The sequence below is a fragment of the Chelonia mydas genome, chromosome 2 (assembly GCF_015237465.2).
Source record: "Chelonia mydas isolate rCheMyd1 chromosome 2, rCheMyd1.pri.v2, whole genome shotgun sequence".
Taxonomy (NCBI): Eukaryota; Metazoa; Chordata; order Testudines; family Cheloniidae; genus Chelonia; species Chelonia mydas.
In genome coordinates this window covers 172,954,624-172,972,411 of record NC_057850.1, presented here as the reverse complement: position 1 = coordinate 172,972,411, position 17,788 = coordinate 172,954,624, and the positions used below count along the sequence as shown (strand labels likewise).

The following is a 17,788-nucleotide window of genomic DNA, read 5'->3' as shown; positions in this document are numbered from 1 at the left end:
TAGTCCTCTAATGCCGTCCCACAATTCCCCAGGGCTGTATTTTCTGGCTTTCTATCTACACTACTTGCTGATCTTAAACACAAAAAAGAAGCTCACAAGAAGTGGAAGATTGGACAAATGACCAGGGAGGAGTATAAAAATATTGCTCAGGCATGTAGGAGTGAAATCAGGAAGGCCAAATAACACTTGGAGTTGCAGCTAGCAAGAGATCTTAAGAGTAACAAGAAGGGTTTCTTTAGGTATGGTTGCAACAAGAAGAAAGTCAAGGAAAGTGTGGACCCCTTACTGAATGAGGGAGGCAACCTAGTGACAGAGGATGTGGAAAAAGCTAATGTACTCAATGCTTTTTTTGCCTCTGTCTTCCTGAACAAGGTCACCTCCCAGACTACTGCACTGAACAGCACAGCATGGGGAGGAGGTGACCAGCCCTCTGTGGAGAAAGAAGTGGTTCAGGACTATTTAGAAAAGCTGGACGAGCACAAGTCCATAGGGCCGGATACGCTGCATCCGAGAGTACTAAAGGAGTTGGTGAATGTGATTGCAGAGCCATTGGCCATTATCTTTGAAAACTCATGGCGATCGGGGGAGATCCCGGACGACTGGAAAAAGGCTAATGTAGTGCCCATCTTTAAAAAAGGGAAGGAGGAGGATCCGGGGAACTACAGGCCAATCAGCCTCACCTCAGTCCCTGGAAAAACCATGGAGCAGGTCCTCAAGGAATCAATTCTGAAGCACCTAGAGGAGAGGAAAGTGATCAGGAACAGTCAGCATGGATTCACCAAGGGCAAGTCATGCCTGACTAATCTAATTGCCTTCTATGATGAGACAACTGGCTCTGTGGATGAGGGGAAAGCAGTGGACATGTTATTCCTTGACTTTAGAAAAGCTTTTGACACTGTCTCCCACAGTATTCTTGCCAGCAAGTTAAAGAAGTATGGGATGGATGAATGGACGATAAGGTGGATAGAAAGCTGGCTAGATTGTCGGGCTCAACGGGTAGTGATCAATGGCTCCATGTCTAGTTGGCAGCCAGTATCAAGTGGAGTGCCCCAGGGGTCGGTCTTGGGGCCGGTTTTGTTCAATATCTTCATTAATGGTCTGGAGAATGGTGTGGATTGCACCCTCAGCAAGTTTGCAGATGACACTAAATTGGGAGGAGAGGTAGATACGCTGGAGGGTAGGGATAGGATACAGAGGGCCCTAGACAAATGAGAGGATTGGGCCAAAAGAAATCTGATGAGGTTCAACAAGGACAAGTGCAGAATCCTGCACTTAGGACGGAAGAATCCCATGCACTGCTACAGACTAGGGACCAAATGCCTAGGTAGCAGTTCTACAGAAAAGGACCTAGGGGTTACAGTGGACGAGAAGCTGGATATGAGTCAACAGTCTGTCCCTGTTGCCAAGAAGGCCAGTGGCATTTTGGACTGTATAAGTAGGGGCATTGCCAGCAGATGGAGGGACGTGATTGTTCCCCTCTATTCAACATTGCTGAGGCCTCATCTGGAGTACTGTGTCCAGTTTCGGGCCCCACACTACAAGCAGGATGTGAAAAAATTGGAAAGCGTCCAGCGGAGGACAACAAAAATGATTAGGGGACTGGAACACATGACTTCTGAGGAGAGGCTGAGGGAACTGGGATTGTTTAGTCTGCGGAAGAGAAGAATGAGGGGGCATTTGATAGTTGCTTTCAACTACCTGAAAGGGGGCTCCAAAGAGGATGGATCTAGACTGTTCTCAGTGGTAGCAGACGACAGAACAAGGAGTAATGGTCTCAAGTTGCAGTGTGGGAGGTTTAGGTTGGATATTAAGAAAAACTTTTTCACTAGGAGGGTGAAGCACTGGAATGCGTTACCTTGGGAGGTGGTGGAATCTCCTTCCCTTGAAGTTTTTAAGATCGGGCTTGACAAAGCCCTGGCTGGGATGATTTAGTTGGGGATTGGTCCTGCTTTGAGCAGGGGGTTGGACTAGATGACCTCCTGAGGTCCCTTCCAACACTGATATTCTATGATTCTATACTAACTTCCCATTTGCCTCTACTGGATTACATCCAGTCAGCATTTAACCCCTCGTTCATCCAGCCTGCTCCACCTCTGCCCTGCTCAGGTCAGTCGAACAGCTTGAGAAGATGTTGTCCCGGCATGTCCTAGCTGGTCAAAGCATCAGGGTTCTCGTTGCTCTCTGGTGTGAGCACGGCAAAGAACATGATTTTGGGAGGTGCATCTGAAACCAGCATCTGTGCGAGAGCATCTCCAAGAGGCTGGCAGAGGTGGAGATCCAGCCGATGGCTTTTGAATGTTGGGAGTGAATCAAAAACCTTCAGGGTGCCTATCACAAGGCAAAGGATGCAAGCAAAGTCTGGCAGTAGCCTATCTACCTACCCTTAATCCAAGGAGATTAACTGGGTGTTCACCACCACCCTGAGTATGGATCCCCCCCTTCTTGCATGATAGGCTTTTTGAGCTGGGACAGTGTGAGTTCTAGACTGGTGCAGAGGGGATGAGGATAGCACCACAGGGTTCTCTGGTGGCAGAGGTGCAGGAATAGAGCCAGGACCTGAACTAGACCCTGGAACAGTCTCTGTGGCCAGCTGGGCTGTGGAATGTCCTAGGTTCATGTTCTGAGGATCTGTTTGGGCCCAGAGAATGTGCTGGAGAGGAAACACCAATGGAGCCAGAGCTGCAGTTGGGAAGTGGCCACTGCTGCTAACTTTGTTACAATGGGGGGAAATTGCAGCATAAGTGGGAGAGATTTCTGGGTTACAAGCAATAAAACTATTGTTATGGAGGATATTTATGTGCTATAGGGTGGCCTTAGCTTCAGTTGTGGGTTGAATCCATGCCAGATCCCTGGCCCACCTCCTCCAACCTCCCCACGATGTATGATCCAAGTGGGGGGTGAAGGGAATTTAAATGTGCAACTCTTGATTTGTTCTAGCAACTGTTGCATTGATGGTGGGAGGGAATCTGATCGGGGAGTACCAGACTAACAGTGCTACCCCTCTGATGATTTGTATATAATCAGGGTGCTAAGAGTCATTGAACCAAACTGTAAAACCTGCATATAATGGAAACCACTTCAGGCCAGATGGTGCAGCAGCATCCTTGGTTCCAGCACTTATGACCACTCCGGTAGCTTACTAGCCCTCTCCATTCATTGATTTGCTGTTCAGTCAGTAGGGGGCAAAATGTTGTCGTCGTCTTGATAAATAGCTGTCTATCACAGGCCTGGAAAAGTTGCTTTCTCTTCCAACCAGGGATCTTCAGCAGACCAACATCCTCCAAAGGTTGTCCCTGCCTGTGATAGTGTTAAAACCAATATTGCTAACAGCCCCCTGGTCTGCGTGTCCTGACCCCGTATTGAGCCCCAAAAATGGTAGCAAGCATATAGGACATTCAAGGAGGGAGTTGATGGGAATGGCTTTCTAAAGATGATTAACCAGAAATGAAGGAGGAATTGGATATTTGACTTAATACTATAAGTATCTGGAGGATGTAGTCAATGACATGCTATGCTGTACCTATAAAAGTTAGCTTTTATTACACCCTTTCTAAATCTATACCTGCCATACTTAAAAATATCAGTTGTATGTGATGGTCTTGTATCTAGCTCAGAGGAAATGAGCATCTACTTGTGCTTTCAGATGATTAAGATTAAGAAGGCAACTGTGTGTGTGCATGTGTGGAGGGGGGGTGTACACTTTTGAAAGTCTGTGGCTCAGAATACAGAGTGAGGTTTTTGCACAGCCTGTCTATGGCTTTCTAACACTGTGTAATCCCAGTAGGCACAGTAATAGGTACCCATGTCATTGTCGGTTAGTCTGTATACCCTTAGGGTACAGGTGGACTTTTCAGTTGTCTTCTCAACCCTAAACTTGTTCTTGTCAAAACTTGATTTCTCAGCTTCTGTCTTAAAGTAGAGTATCCACTCTGGAGCTTCTCCAGGTCTTTGTCGATACCAGTGTATATAAGCATTCCCGAAGTCCTGAATGCCAGAAGCCTCACAGTTTATACGTGCAGTTTTACCTTCTTTCCTGGTAACGGACAACTGAGCTTGTTTCAGATGTATTTGTGCACATCCGTCTAGAAAGAGAACAAGAAAAGAAAACCAGAAATTAACGTGAATCTGGAGCATGGTAAGTTGTGACTCAGTAATGTGTAGAAAATGGATAAAAAAGAAACTTACAAGACAAAATCGAAGTCAGAATAACTACCTGAAGTAGTAACATTTTACAGGTTTTGCTCGGTCCTGCATCTATGAGAAATGTGACTGCTGGGATGGACAGAGTGGTGCCTTTGGGGACAGGAAGTGACTCATTTAGTTAACACGGGATGAGGTTCTGCTGGCTGCATATGCTAATTTAAGATAAGATAGAGTTATGGCTGAAACTCATGCAAAGTTACTTTTATCAAAGAGGGTTATCTGGCATAAAGCAAACTCTTCCGCTATCATTAGACCAGTGTAGATTGCATCATGGAAGTACGGGTAATGAAGGATTGGTCTTTGAATTATTTATATTACAGTGTTTTCCAGAGGCCTCTGTCCGGATGGTGTCTCCATTGTGTGAGGTACTACACATAGCAATATATAGAGTGACGGTCCCAAAGATCTTCAGTCTAAAAGGGTATTTGCACTAGTAGAGAATTTTTGGTACTTCATATTTATATATACCGTATCCCCCTGCACTCCCCAACCAGAGTAGTTATTTGCCAGCAGATTTCTTGTAGGAGTTGCAGCAGGAGTGGGTTTTGAGGGGGATTTGAAGGAGAAGAGGCTAGTGGTTTAGGGATTTGTGTGGGTGGCGGGGAGCATTCCACACAAGTGCTGGAAGAAAGCACCAAGATGTTTGTGGGCCGGGATGCAGACTTTGCTCGTTTGTTTCTACAGTGCCCTGTGCAGTGTGGACCAGATCTGTGATTTGGGGTTCCTAGCTGTGACTGTAACTAATAAAAAGATGAAGGGACTGGCAGAGTCATGTTGATGTCACAGTGAAGACTAATTTTCTCGGGGGTTATTTTCTTTCCCTGTTGAAGATGGGAGGTGCTGCCCTGAGGGTTGTGCTGTTGCCGGTACAGCACTCAGAACCCTTCTGAAGATATTAAGCACTTCCCAGGATCCTGCTCTCACTGAGTTTCCCAGATGTGAAGTAGTAGAATATCGCTTCTTACTTCAGTGTGAGACTATCCCTCTGCTCTATAAATAGAGTGATGTACAGACAGTGGCTATTATATCTGTGTGCTAATGCCCTCTACTGATATAGGATGGATGTGCAATTGTACATTTGCAGTCAATTTTGTCCTACTTCTGAAAAAGAGCCAACTCTACACTGATGTTTTTGTCAAATCAATTTACGAGTAACCTTATGTTTTCTTAAACACTTCTTTGTTTCCTTGTGATGAGAGCTAATCCGATCCATGATGTCTTTTCTATATTGTAGCTCCATTAGTGTTCTTGTATCTTTCTAGCATCATTCAATAAGCGATGCTTCCACGTCTGCCCTTCTTTCAAGTGTCATCTGCAATCACACGCTTTCCCCAGGGGTTCTGAAGAACCTGACTCCATTTATCCCCATTGCTCTAGTAACCCTCCTTAGACTATAAAATCCCTGGGGCAGGGACTCTTATTCTGTAAAGTTCCCTGAACGTTCATGCGAAGATTGAAATTCTACAGCATAATATCAGTTCAAGCAGAGTGTGGCCTACTGTCACACCGTGTGTTTTCTGCTGAACTGACTTCAGAGACTAAAGATAGGCTCGTCCTTCAGAAGAGAACTCTGTGGTTTTTATAAAGTGAACAATAAGCTCTTTGTGGTTCAGGGCTAATTAAACAGCAGAAAAGCAACAAAAATAAACTTAGTCCTGTTTCCATCAGAGTAAAATCAAAATGTAAAGTGGCCAGGCTGGTTTGCAGTGCCATTAGGTGACTTGTGATCTGATCCAAAGCCCATTGAGGTCAAGGGAAAGACACTTAGGGCTTGACCCAGTGGCCACTGAGATCCACAGCTGGAATCTCTAGACACTAAAATGAGGCTCTGTATCTAGGGAGGATACTATGCAGGATGAGCCCCAGTTACTGGGGAGTTATGAGGAGGTACATTATTGCACCTGCACACTGGGTCCAACGCTCCTGTTTTACTTTCACTTGTTTCCTGTTTCAGCAGATGAATAACGTCTGCATTGGCAGACTGCAGTGTCAGGCGGTTATGGGGTGAAAGTCTGGCCCCATTTCCTTCTCTAGAGCCAGATTTTTCACCCCAAGTGTTCTGCTCCTCTAAAGTGATGACAAATCTCCACCTACTCAGCCCATGATAACCCCCACAGACAACTACTGAGTGTCGGCTTCACCTAATATTCAGTGGGAAGATTTTTGTTTTGTGTTTTTTTTTTTTTACAGGGCAAGGGGCAGCTAAACACACAACTCCCATTGACTTGTAATGAGATTGGGTGCCTAACTCCCCTTTGTGCCCGAGGTGACCTCCTGTTCTGCTAGACCTGACCCGGTCTTAGTGATTTATGAGGAAAATACGCACTAAATCAGCAGTTGCTGTTCATATCTAGTTGCAGAAGCCAATGAAGAGTTTCTGCAGCTGGCTCAGAGGAATTTTAAGAGAGGTGACAGTGGCCTCATAGACGCAAAAGGCTGTGGCTCAGAATGCAGAGTGGGTTTTTGTACAGGCTGTCTAATGTTTTCTAACGCTGTGTGATCCCAATAGGCACAATAGTAAGTAGCAATGTCACTGGAGGTTATTTTGTTTATAGTCAGGGTACAGGTAGACTGGTCAATCTTCTTTTCAGCATTAAACTTTCCTTTATCCGAGACTCTGTCAAATTCAGACTGTGTTGAGATGAACAGAATCCGCTCTGGAGCTGCACCGGGTCTCTGTCTATACCAGTGTATAGGAGCCTTGCCAAAATCCTCAGATAGAGAAACATGACAGTCAATTCGTAAGGTTTTATTTCCTTCCCTAGTGATGGACAGCTGAGGTTGGGTCAGACTCACCTGCGAGGAGCCATCTATGGAGAAACAAAGATAAAATATAAAAATAAAACTGAAATAATGTGAAGACTCTCCAGCAGCTGTCATGTACCAATGTATGCGGAGAGCAGTGTGAATAGGGTGACCAGATTTCCTGATTTTTATAGGGACAGTCCTTATATTCAGGGCTTTGTCTTATATAGGTGCCTTAACCCCTCCCCCCGTCCCAATTTTTCACACTTGCTATCTTGTCACCCAAAGTGCAAGCAACACACTTACAGGAGCAAACCGTAGCCAGAACAAAAGTCTTTAACAGCAACATTCTTGCTGCCCTTGTTAGAACTCCAGCCAAGGAATGTAAATGACGGTCTTGAATGGAGAGAGACATGTAGATGGGGAGAGGAAGTGACTCATTTAGATAACCTCCAGTTAAGTGGTACTAGCTGTAGAAGATTTATTGCAAGGTGAGGTAGAGCTACTGCTGCTCAGTATGACAACTTTGACCTTGGGCGAGTGTCAACCCTAGCACTGGTGTCAAATAGATTCCTTGGGTGTGTTTCAGGATCAGTGTTCATGATTATTATTACTGTCGTTTATTACTTATATTACTGTAGCAACCTGAGATACTGTGCTGGATCCGGGCCCCAGAGTGAAAACAAAGAGGCAAAGTCCTGCCTCACACTGCTGACAGCCTGAAAAAAGGAGTGACCTCTCCAGCTTGTAGGAAAGGAAAACGTCAAAACCCCTTTATTTTTTCTACATATATTTATTTTTTACCATGTCATTATTTATGCAGAAATACACTGGTTTTTGTTTTCTCCTTGCTCACCCCTAAAGCTCATTGTGTGTTAGCAGATTTCTTATACATCCTGTGGAATAGAAATCTTGCAGAGGAGAAGGTAGCGATGTTGCATATGAGACGAGGGCCCTGTTCCATGAGTATGTGACAGTATGGAAGAAAGCACGAATGAATTTGTTGGAAAATTTAATAGGCAGGTGATGGTCAAGACGGGGAAGAGAAGAGCTGCTGACCGTGCAGTTAAAACTGTAGTTGTCTTTCTGTCATTCACTTATCACTTGCCCAGGGAAGCTGCTGAGCCTTTCCTGATGGAGAGAATGAGTCAGTGCCCTCGGATCGCATGGATACCAGTGGAAGTTGATGGTGTTCACAATGTTTCTGGGGACACTGAGCATCTGGCAGAATTCAGCTGTAGCATATTTTTCAGTCTTGAATTCTTCAGGTTTTCTCCTACTTAATTGTGATTCTTGGCCATTTTACATCTCACTACTCGTAACAGTGCTAATACATCTGTGTGCTAGTGCCCTTGACTGAAATAGGATGGCCTTGTTCATGGACACTTAGTTTCATCCTAGCTCTGTAAAAGGGCCAATTTATACCTGAAGGTGTCGTGTACAATTAATTTACAAGCAACTTCTTTCTCTTTTTTAATATTCGTTTTTATTGTCTTGCAGTGAGGACTAATCCACTGCAGAGAACTCTACTTGAAGTAGAGAAGGACTCTGTTCAGCTCTCATTTAAAGGGCCACCAAGAAGTTGATGTTCTGGATATTTCAAGAGCCATTTTTGTAAACAGACAATTCATGCTGTTTTATTCTGTGTTTAATAGAGAAATGATCCCCCACAAAGGAATTTGTTTATCTGTATAGGGCCTATGTGAAATTTCTGTCAAAATTCACTCATCCTGTGGGCCTTCAAAACCTAATTCCTCTTCGTGGTGCGTGTGTGTGTATGCTTGACTGTATGGCAGAAGGTAGAAAAGAAGTAACCAGATTTTTTTTTTTAAAGGGGATGTCACATCACTGCAGTCCTTGTTTTCCTTCCTTCATTATCCATCCAAGCATTTATCCACAAAGCTTAAACGGAGAGGAGTACTAGAGGAATCAGCTCCCTGGGGCAGGGACTTTGATCATTTATTTGCTCGTAAGGTGCATTCATGTGTATGGCTAGAAATAAAAGATACACTCTCTGAAGCAGATATTTCTATTACATCTCATCGAACAAACTGGTATCGTAGACTAAATATGAAACCAGTCTTTAGATCTGACCTTTGTGGTTTTATGAGCAGGCATCTGCTGGACTAACAAGCTCTTCACTGGTAAATGCTAATTAGAAAGAGGAAAAAGATTCAAGCTATTTCCTCTAGCAGTGTTGCAACATATTTTACATTAGCAGTCTAGTTTCCAGTGCACTTGAGTAACTAACTGCACAAAGATTACTGGAATATATAGGCAATATTAAAATGAGTTTATGGACCAGGTGATAGGCTAACTAACCCTCCATAATGTCAGTAACCAGGAGATTTCTCATTAGATCTGCATATTGGATTGAACACCCTGGACTGACTCTCCTGTCCTTCCTGTTTCAAGGAATGTCCAATCTTGACCTAATTCAATTGTCGTGCCAGCTCCCTTATGCAAACTGGTAACTGTATCAAACCTTAGTCACTCCCCGAGAGAGCAACTGAAAATGTTGCTGCCCTGACTATTTAGCTGCCCTGTGCAACTACTTGGTCTTGTTGTTTGGCAGAGACAGGTGGGATCTTACTGTTTGCAAAACTTGTGCCAGCAACAGTTGTGTTGCTTTTATCTCTTGTTGCAGAACCCAGTAAGGTGTTTCTGCGTCTGCTTCCATCATGAGAAGCAGGATGAGGAGGTCACTGTGGTTTCTTGCATTCGAAAGGCTGTTGTTGAGAATACAAAGTAGGTTTTTGTACAGAATGTGAATGGTTTTTTGATGCTGTGTGATCCCAAGCGGCACAGTAATAGGTAGCCGCATCACTCTTGCTTATTTTGTTTACTGTCAGGGTGCAGGTCGACTTGGAGAGCTGCTTCTCTGCCTCAAACTTTCCCTTCTCAGAATCCTGGTCAAAGACGGGTTTTCCTGATGAAAGATAGAGAATCCGTTCCAGAGCTGCATCAGGTCTCTGTCGATACCAGTGTATATAAGCAGTACTAAGGGTTATGCCAGAAACATGACAGTCAATTCGTGCAGTTCTATCTTCTGCTTTGGTGATGGATAGTTGAGATTGTACCAGTACTTGGGCCTCTCCATCTGCAGAGAAAAGAGACAAATGCCATTTAATCTGAAATTGAATGAACATGGAGGATCTCCAATCATTGCTCAGTAAGGTGCCTGCATGGAGAAGCCTAGAGTGTAAAAAGCAACTTACAAGACCAAACTACTGAAGCAACAAGATAAACTTGCAGTAGTAACATTCTCACTAGGTTATGATGAGCCTGCTACTGAGAAAGAAAGGAATATGAATTCTGATCTCAGAAAAAGGGAGGGATCACTTGAGTAGAGGAAGTGCCTGGTGAGCTATTTCAAGGCAATACAGATTTGCATTTGCCTTATATAAAAGTTCGATATATGAACATCTCCTAACCTTCCCTCATGCTATCTAGCAACTCTTCTGACTGCTGCCTTGTTTAGAACTTTTGAACAAGAGTATCAGATTTTTGTAGCAATGGTTACAGGTACTGAGGTTCTCTGCCTTCCCCGCCCCCCCCCCCCGCCTCCTTTTTTAAACTTAAACATCAGCAGATTTGATTACGGAATAATGCTCTCAGCATGAAAAAGGCAACTAATCTAACTTTTTCAAGCAGTGATGAAAATAGATCACTAAGTGTTGATGCCAAGTCCATTGAAGTCAATGGGAAGTTCTTCAGTTGATTTCCATGACCTTTGGAATAAGCCCCAATTCCTAGGGAGAATTTACTCAGGAATTTTTCATCTTATCTTAACTCAGAGTCCCCTCAAGTTTATAGATCTGATAGCATTGTTGTCAAGGAAAAGAAATCGGTAATCTCTTAAATAAACACATTGTCCTTGCACTTTAATTTGACTTTTGCCTCATCCAAACTCAGAGATGCTTCAATGATTAACTCTTTGTTTTCACCTACATCAGTAGATTCCCGTTGTTTCATAAGGGGTTTCATATGCTGTCTGTGAATTGTGGTGCTATATACACCCTGTCTGGGAGTTTCTGTTTGGGCATCTGTTAGTGTCTATTCCCCCAACTCCACAAGAGTATGTAACTTTTATTGGGTGACCTTCATCTCTGTGCAGAGAGCCAGAACAAGGTCCTTACACAGTTTTAACCCCACTAAAGTCCTATTTTGAGGGTTTAAGTGAGAAGTAAGTGCAGTATAAACCTTGTCCTTGCCCCTCTACAAAGGGCTGAATCTGTAACATTGTGAATATACTTTGCATGCTATCCAAAGAAACATAGCAACAAATATACCATATTTCAAAAACATAGTTATTAAGTATACTGATGGAGTGCTACCAGCACTGTTCCTGGTGCTTTTTTTTTTTTCAATCAACACAAACTTCTTAACTTTCTTTGAACAGACCTAGCTGGGGAAAGGGAGTTAGGGTCAGATCCTTAAAGGTATTTAGGAGCCTGAACTTGGTCACCTGGAGAAACTTGGTCTGAATTCCAAGGATTTAAAAATCATAGTCTGTACCCAGGCAGCCATTTTCCTAATCAGGAGACCAGGAATGATCTCACAAAGAAGGCTGTACTAGACGTGGATGAGAGTGGACGTTTAAATGAGACGGAAAGCCTCCCTGTGGAATTCTTGAGGGTGCTGAGAATTGTCTGAGCCCTGCCTTGTTAATTAAGGGCTAACTTACCACTGACTTATGGGGATGCACAAGGGAGAGGAAGGTTTTGAGTAAGTTGACTCACATTAATAGTCTCATTGACTGAAGTGGGTTTATTCAGGAGAGATGGTTGTTTTCAAAATTGACTCCTCAGGTAGTCTGATAATGCCCCATCTTCCTCTGGCTCTGTTGTATTGAAACAAGAAAATTCAATTAGAGTAATTCATTTGCTGTGTACTTATTTTCATACACATTTATACTCTGTTAAATGGCCCTTGTGATAGAAATCTACAGGGTTCTCCAATTTTATTTTTACCATTTAGTTTCTATAGAAACATGCAGTTCTAGGATGGAAACGCTGTAATGACTGCTGTAAATATACAATATTCCCCACCAAACAATTTTGCCTCTGAAGAATCAACATCAGCCCTCTTCTTGACATCTGCAGAGAGCCCTTTTACAGAAGTTGTAGTGTCTCTGCAAAAGGGTGAGTGAAAGTCTCCAGGGAGTGTGTTGTGGATGTCTGGGGGCCTGATCCAAAGCTCATTGAAGTGGCTGGGAGTTCTTCCACTGACTTCACTGGACTCTGGATGAAACTTGAAAATGGCTATACTGTAAGGTGACAAGCACCTGCGTCTCCCATTACAGGCAACAGGAACTCACAAGGCCAGGGCCTTATGGCTTTAAATCCCACCAACAGTAAAATGAAAATCCCATTCCTAATACTAAAATGTGGGAAAAGATACTTCTGAGTATAGTTGGCTTTGTTTGTAAACAACAACAACAAAAAACCTCATTACAAAAATGGTGAAGTAATTGGAATCCAAACCTGCTAGATATTTAAACGCAATTTGTTGGTTCTTGTCTTGATGAAGCAGCTGAAAAGTGACACATCCTATTTTGTTAAAAGGATGTTTGTGGTATGGGAGGGAGGGAGCAGGGGAAATTTGCTGTATGAACTTTTTATTCTCAAGACATCTTGTGGCTTCACAAAATAAACTGTTAATGGTTCAATATTAATTCAGTTAAAAATTTTGTGTCACTGTATCATTTTCTGCCTTCACCATTTGCTCATGTTACAGAAAGCAGCACTTTCTGAAAATGGTACCCTTGAGAAATCTCAGCTGCCAATGCCCAGGTCCATGTTCCAGATCTTGCTACAGCCCTTTGAAAATTCTGGGTTTTTTTTGGTTTTTTTGAGGAACACAGTGGGATAACTTTGCATTGAGCACTGGGTCATAACTTTAAAAATATACATAATAATTGCCGGTACAAAGATCAAGGGACTAGAAGGAAAAGAGCCTCCCAACTCAAGTTTAAAATCTTATTATGACTTAATTGAATTCCGTACATAAGTCTGAGAACTACTGAAAATAAACTGAATACTTTGCTCATACAGAGTTTATTCTATAAAGCACTTAATAATGATGGAAGTGCTGAGGTCTCACCTCTCATTAGTGCCTACAGATGATGATGAGAGCACCTACCTTTTGGAAATAGCTCAGTATGTTGCAGGATAGAACACCTTTCCTTTGGAGATTTCAAAATACTTTAATGCAGGAAAAAAGAAATGCCAAACATCTTCCTTACTGATGCAGAGGATGACGTGAACAATACACTTAGAAAACTGGGTTGAGTTGCAGACACCAGTGAGGACAGAGAAAATATGGAAAACTTAGAATATGAGGAAAAGTTACTGACATTGATCTCAGTCAGGCATAGAATCATCTGTCAAAGGAGATGATGGAAGTCCTATTTTGGAGACCTTTAATACTAGACTAGATAAAACACTAGAAAATACTTTGTAGGGAATAGTTCTGCCTTGGCAGGAAGATGGACTGGATGCTGTAATAGGTCTTTTCCATTTCAAACCTCTCTGATTTTATGAACCTTAAATACATGTAAATGAATTCTTTGGAAATAAATATGTAAGTACCACACTTGTGTAAATGTCCCATGTTCATGATTTGTTGTGGACCAAATGGTTTCCTTAACATAGATGCCAAGAACTTGAATGGATATTAATCTATATTCGATATCCTGAACGGTGTCTGTAAGTGACATGCATATGTATTACTCTCTAAATTATATGTGAGTGAGTACCATATATAATCCATTGATATTAACAGGATCCCCACACGTCGAATAACACTACAATAACCAGTTTCATTTGCTAATTTGTAATGATGATTAAAAGTTCTCAGTCAAAGCACAGAGATGGCATCCAGCCACCTTTGTCACCAAGCGGAGTCTTGCATCGAGTGCAGATGAATATGAGGATTGGGCCCTTTTCCATGGAAAGGAAGCCCCCCAGGATTTCCTGTGCCCTTCTGACATTTAGAATGAAGAGCTTGTAAGCTATATATTTTGCTACTGTTCTTGTCTTAGCTCCTTCAGTGTGGCACATGTGCACTCAGAGGTGCCAAGTTAGTTTATTTTATATTTGGCCACTGAAACTGAGTAGCAAACTCCTGTATTCTGTGTACACTACAGCTCCAGCCATGGAGATGTGCTGAAAATTCCCAGTGGAGATGAAAACTGCTGTTTGTTCCCTCCTAGAAAATGTCTTCCCCTCACCTTCCCTATTCACTTTTACACCTCCGCCCCTCACCTTTCCCCAGTTATTGATTATCCCCACCCCATTCTCCCTCATTCGCTCACTCCCCAGTGTTTCTGGTCACCCATTGCTTTGTGAAGTCAAATGGGTAGTGACTGCTCAATCACTTGCTCTGCCTTTAGAGCTGGAGCCAGCACTGGTAGGCAGTGACTGGATGTCAGCTTTGTGCCACCCACTAGGTAAACTCCCACTTCCCTGGCTCAGGCAAATCCCTACACAACTTGGGCTGGCCGAACGGGAGTTCACACTGGCCATGGTTTGTGGGACTGAGGCTCTGCCTGTTGTGTAGGCTGGTGTGCCAGGGTGGGGGCAGGGCTCAGCCTGCTCTGCTGCAGCAGTAACCTGAGAGTTCAGCCCCACACGCAGAGCTGTGGTGGTTTTTTGCAGGGTTCTAGGAAGCTTGTGGCACTGTGTAAAATCCCATATGGCACAGTAATAGCAGCCGCTGTCTGTCTCCTCCAGCTTGTGCACCAACAAGTTAGAGATGCTTTGTCTCCCATAGGCTGAGAACTTCTTACTGGAGAAGCCTGCCTCTCTCTTTAACTCTGACCCAGAGAGAGTGAGGTACAGCAGCCTGTGTGGGGCCTCTCCAGCTGGGGCTCGGTACCAGTGGATGTAGGTAGAATCCGAACCACCAAACACCTTGCAAGTGAATTTGGCAGAGCTGCCTTGAAGTGGCTGCTCTGTGAGAGAGATCTGCTCCTGCTCCAGGTGAATGGCCCACAGAACAGCTAGAAGGCAAAAAGAGAGAGCAACCACGAGGAGACAGCACCTAGACATATTTCCCTCTTCAGAGGGCAGTAACATATACATGGCTTTGCCACCTGAAAGTTCTTGAGGAAGGTACATGGGCTTAATTATCCATTGCCTTGCACCTTGTATAGCCATTTATGTCTTTGTAAGCCTCTAGTGTGAGTGGACGATCAAGTTCACTTTACAACTGGGCAAAGATGGTGTGAGCAATTACACAAGGTACAGGGCAGTGAAGAATCAGACCCTTTATCCAGTGCTTACCTGGGGCAGCTCCCAAGAAGCATCCGGCAGGTCCCTCTGGCTCCTAGGGGCGGGGTAGTGTAGCTGGGGGGGAGTAAGGGGAGAGGGTGCTCCCCTCCACTGATCACATCAAAAGTGGCGCTTTAGGCAACAACTCCATGGGTGCTCCGGAGCTGGAGCACCCATGGGGAAAATTTGGTGAGTACAGAGCACCCTCCGGCAGCTCCCCGCCTGGCCCCAGGTCACCTTCGCTCTGCCCCTGAATGCGCCGTCCCGCTCTGCTTTCCTCCCCCCACCCCGGCTTCCCGCGAATCAGCTGTTCACACGGGGGCTGGGGACTGAAGCAGAGGCCAGGTCAGGGTCCAGGGCTGGGGCTGGAGCAGTGCACGGCCAGGACTGGGGCAGAGAACAGTGGTCAGTCACCAGGGTTGGAGTAGTAGCCAGGGCTGGGGCCAGAGCTAGAGCAGAAATGCAAATTTTTTTATAAGAATACTGGAGGTGGGGCATATTAGGAGAACACGTAATTTGGTTATGAGCATGCTTCATTGCTCCTAGTGGGGCCTGAATCTGTGCTCAGTTGTTCACGTGGGCCAGCACCAATGTCCATGCTGGCTGGGCAGGAGCACGCTCCTCCCATTACAAATCTGAGTCTGCGTCTTCTCTCAGGTGTACACATAGTCACTGGGCTGCACACCGGCCATTGTCAGTTCAGTTGTGTGCTATTGGTGCCCTCTACTGAGATATGACACGTGCTCGTGTACATTAATAACGGACCTTTTCCTGTCTTCCAAAAAAGGCCTGTTTGCCCATGTTCCCCTACTGGCTGCCAAGGAAGGTGGCATAAAAGCCCCCTGAGATGAGGGGTATAAGGGTTACTGAACCCCCAATTTGGGCTGAAGATCTGTCATAAGGTCATTGGACTGTTTTGTGTTACCCCTTCCTGGGTTATAGAGAACAGGGCCAGCTCAAGGCACCAGCTAAGCAAGCTGGTGCCTGGGGCGGTGCTGCTGAAGGGGCTACACTCCGGCTGTTCTTGGGGCGGCACTCCAGCAGCAGCCCCGGCGGCAATTCGGCGGCAGCTCCCTCCGATGTTCTGTTCTCTCTGGCGGTGGCGGTGTATTTGGCAGGTTTTTCCCACCCAAAAACCCTTTTTTTTGCTGCTTGGGGTGATAGAGAGTGGGACTGAATGTGACCTGGTGGAGGGCTGAGGCACAAGGAGTAGACCCTAGCAGGGCTGGAGTGGCTGTTGGTAGGGGGCACCAGAGGAGACGACTTTGCCAGCCACATGGAGGCATTTTGATGGTGAGTTACCCTTTGACAGCGTATTTAATTATTAATGTTCAGACATAGGTATACATTGCACTTTGGAGAATGTGTAAATTATTGTAATACAGTGGCCAGAGATCATCTGAAGATTCACTGTTCACTATTCACCCTTTGTAGCTGAAATACCAACATGAACTTCTTTTCCTACCCCACAAAGAGGTGTTGGGAAGGGGTTTCTGGAGACTGATTATAGAACTGATCAGGGTTTGTAGTGGAGGGGACTGTGGGGATAGGTTTGGAGCTGGTAAGGGAACCTGTTCCTCCTGGGTAGGGGAGCTAATATACAATGAATTACTTTAATCTCTCATTATTCTTCTAATCAACTCAAACCGTCAAATCCTTACACCCTCTCTTATAAAACTCCAAATGCACAATAGCTTTCCTCCAAGAAACTCTTTTTATCTGCTAATGAGTTACAAAAAAACTGCACGGGACTGGGTAGCAGTTTCTGTTTTGGAAAGTGTCACCTCTGGATCCACTTGACCTTTAATTCTGCTTGATTGCACTTGCACAAATTATTGACTGGTGCTATGGGGTCACCAGACTGTGGTATGAGAGTCAGGATTTTCCTTCTCTGTATTCCTCCAAATGTTCTTAAAAGCCCTTGATAGATACTGTGATACCCTGATTAGTGTATATGTGCAAAGAACAAGGATGGTACCCCAAATGCTCAGCTATGTGGCATAAACCCAGTCCTGCTCACAGCTAAAGAAAACTCTTCTTCAGGCCAGGTGGAGGGGGCTGTGCTATGGGAGCAGAAGGATCTGAAATGTATCCCTGCTGCTACCAGGGAGTTCCAAGGCCACAGTGAGTAGCATCGTGACAATTTCAGTGGTCATGGATTTCTTACTTTTCATTAAATGATGGAATGGAACTTCCACTCTGCTCTGCCTGGAACACTTTCCAAATGTCAGTTAGCCTCATCTGTCTACACTAGACTTTTTTTCCCTAAAATTTCTCTCAGTTTCTACCCCTGGGTCAGTTCCACTGGTGGAAGCAAGAACGGGAACGCTGCTGTAGAAAGGTGCCTGTGGCTGCCTGCAGATTTATGTCTTTCAGGGTGTGTTGTCACTCTAGATTTACCTTGGCTCTTACCCTGGTTTTAGCTAAAACCCCTCTCTCCTCCTCACACAAAACCCTTATGCCCAGGCTTGTGTGTGTTTTGAACCTGGTCTTTCTTGCCTGGCTGGGAGTGTAGATTTACAGCCTGGGTTTTGCTCCATGGTAAGACCGAAGCTGCCCACTTT

At 44.5% G+C, this 17,788-nt stretch overlaps 2 long non-coding RNA genes across 4 annotated transcripts in view; both read left to right on the top strand.

Annotated features, from left to right (window-relative positions):
• Positions 1-1,984: 1,984 nt before the first annotated feature.
• The window catches only part of LOC119565368, a 29,536-nt gene continuing 13,732 nt past the window's right edge, over positions 1,985-17,788 (top strand). For 2 of the 3 annotated variants that reach the window (XR_006288855.1, XR_006288853.1), the window contains exon 1: positions 1,985-4,135. This is a non-coding gene — a long non-coding RNA (uncharacterized LOC119565368). The remainder of the gene's footprint in view (positions 4,136-17,788) is intronic. The other variant, XR_006288857.1, reaches the window with a different exon arrangement.
• LOC122464645 lies at positions 4,142-13,543 on the top strand. Its single transcript, XR_006288858.1, has 2 exons — positions 4,142-8,917; positions 9,801-13,543. It is a non-coding gene; the product is annotated as an uncharacterized LOC122464645 (long non-coding RNA).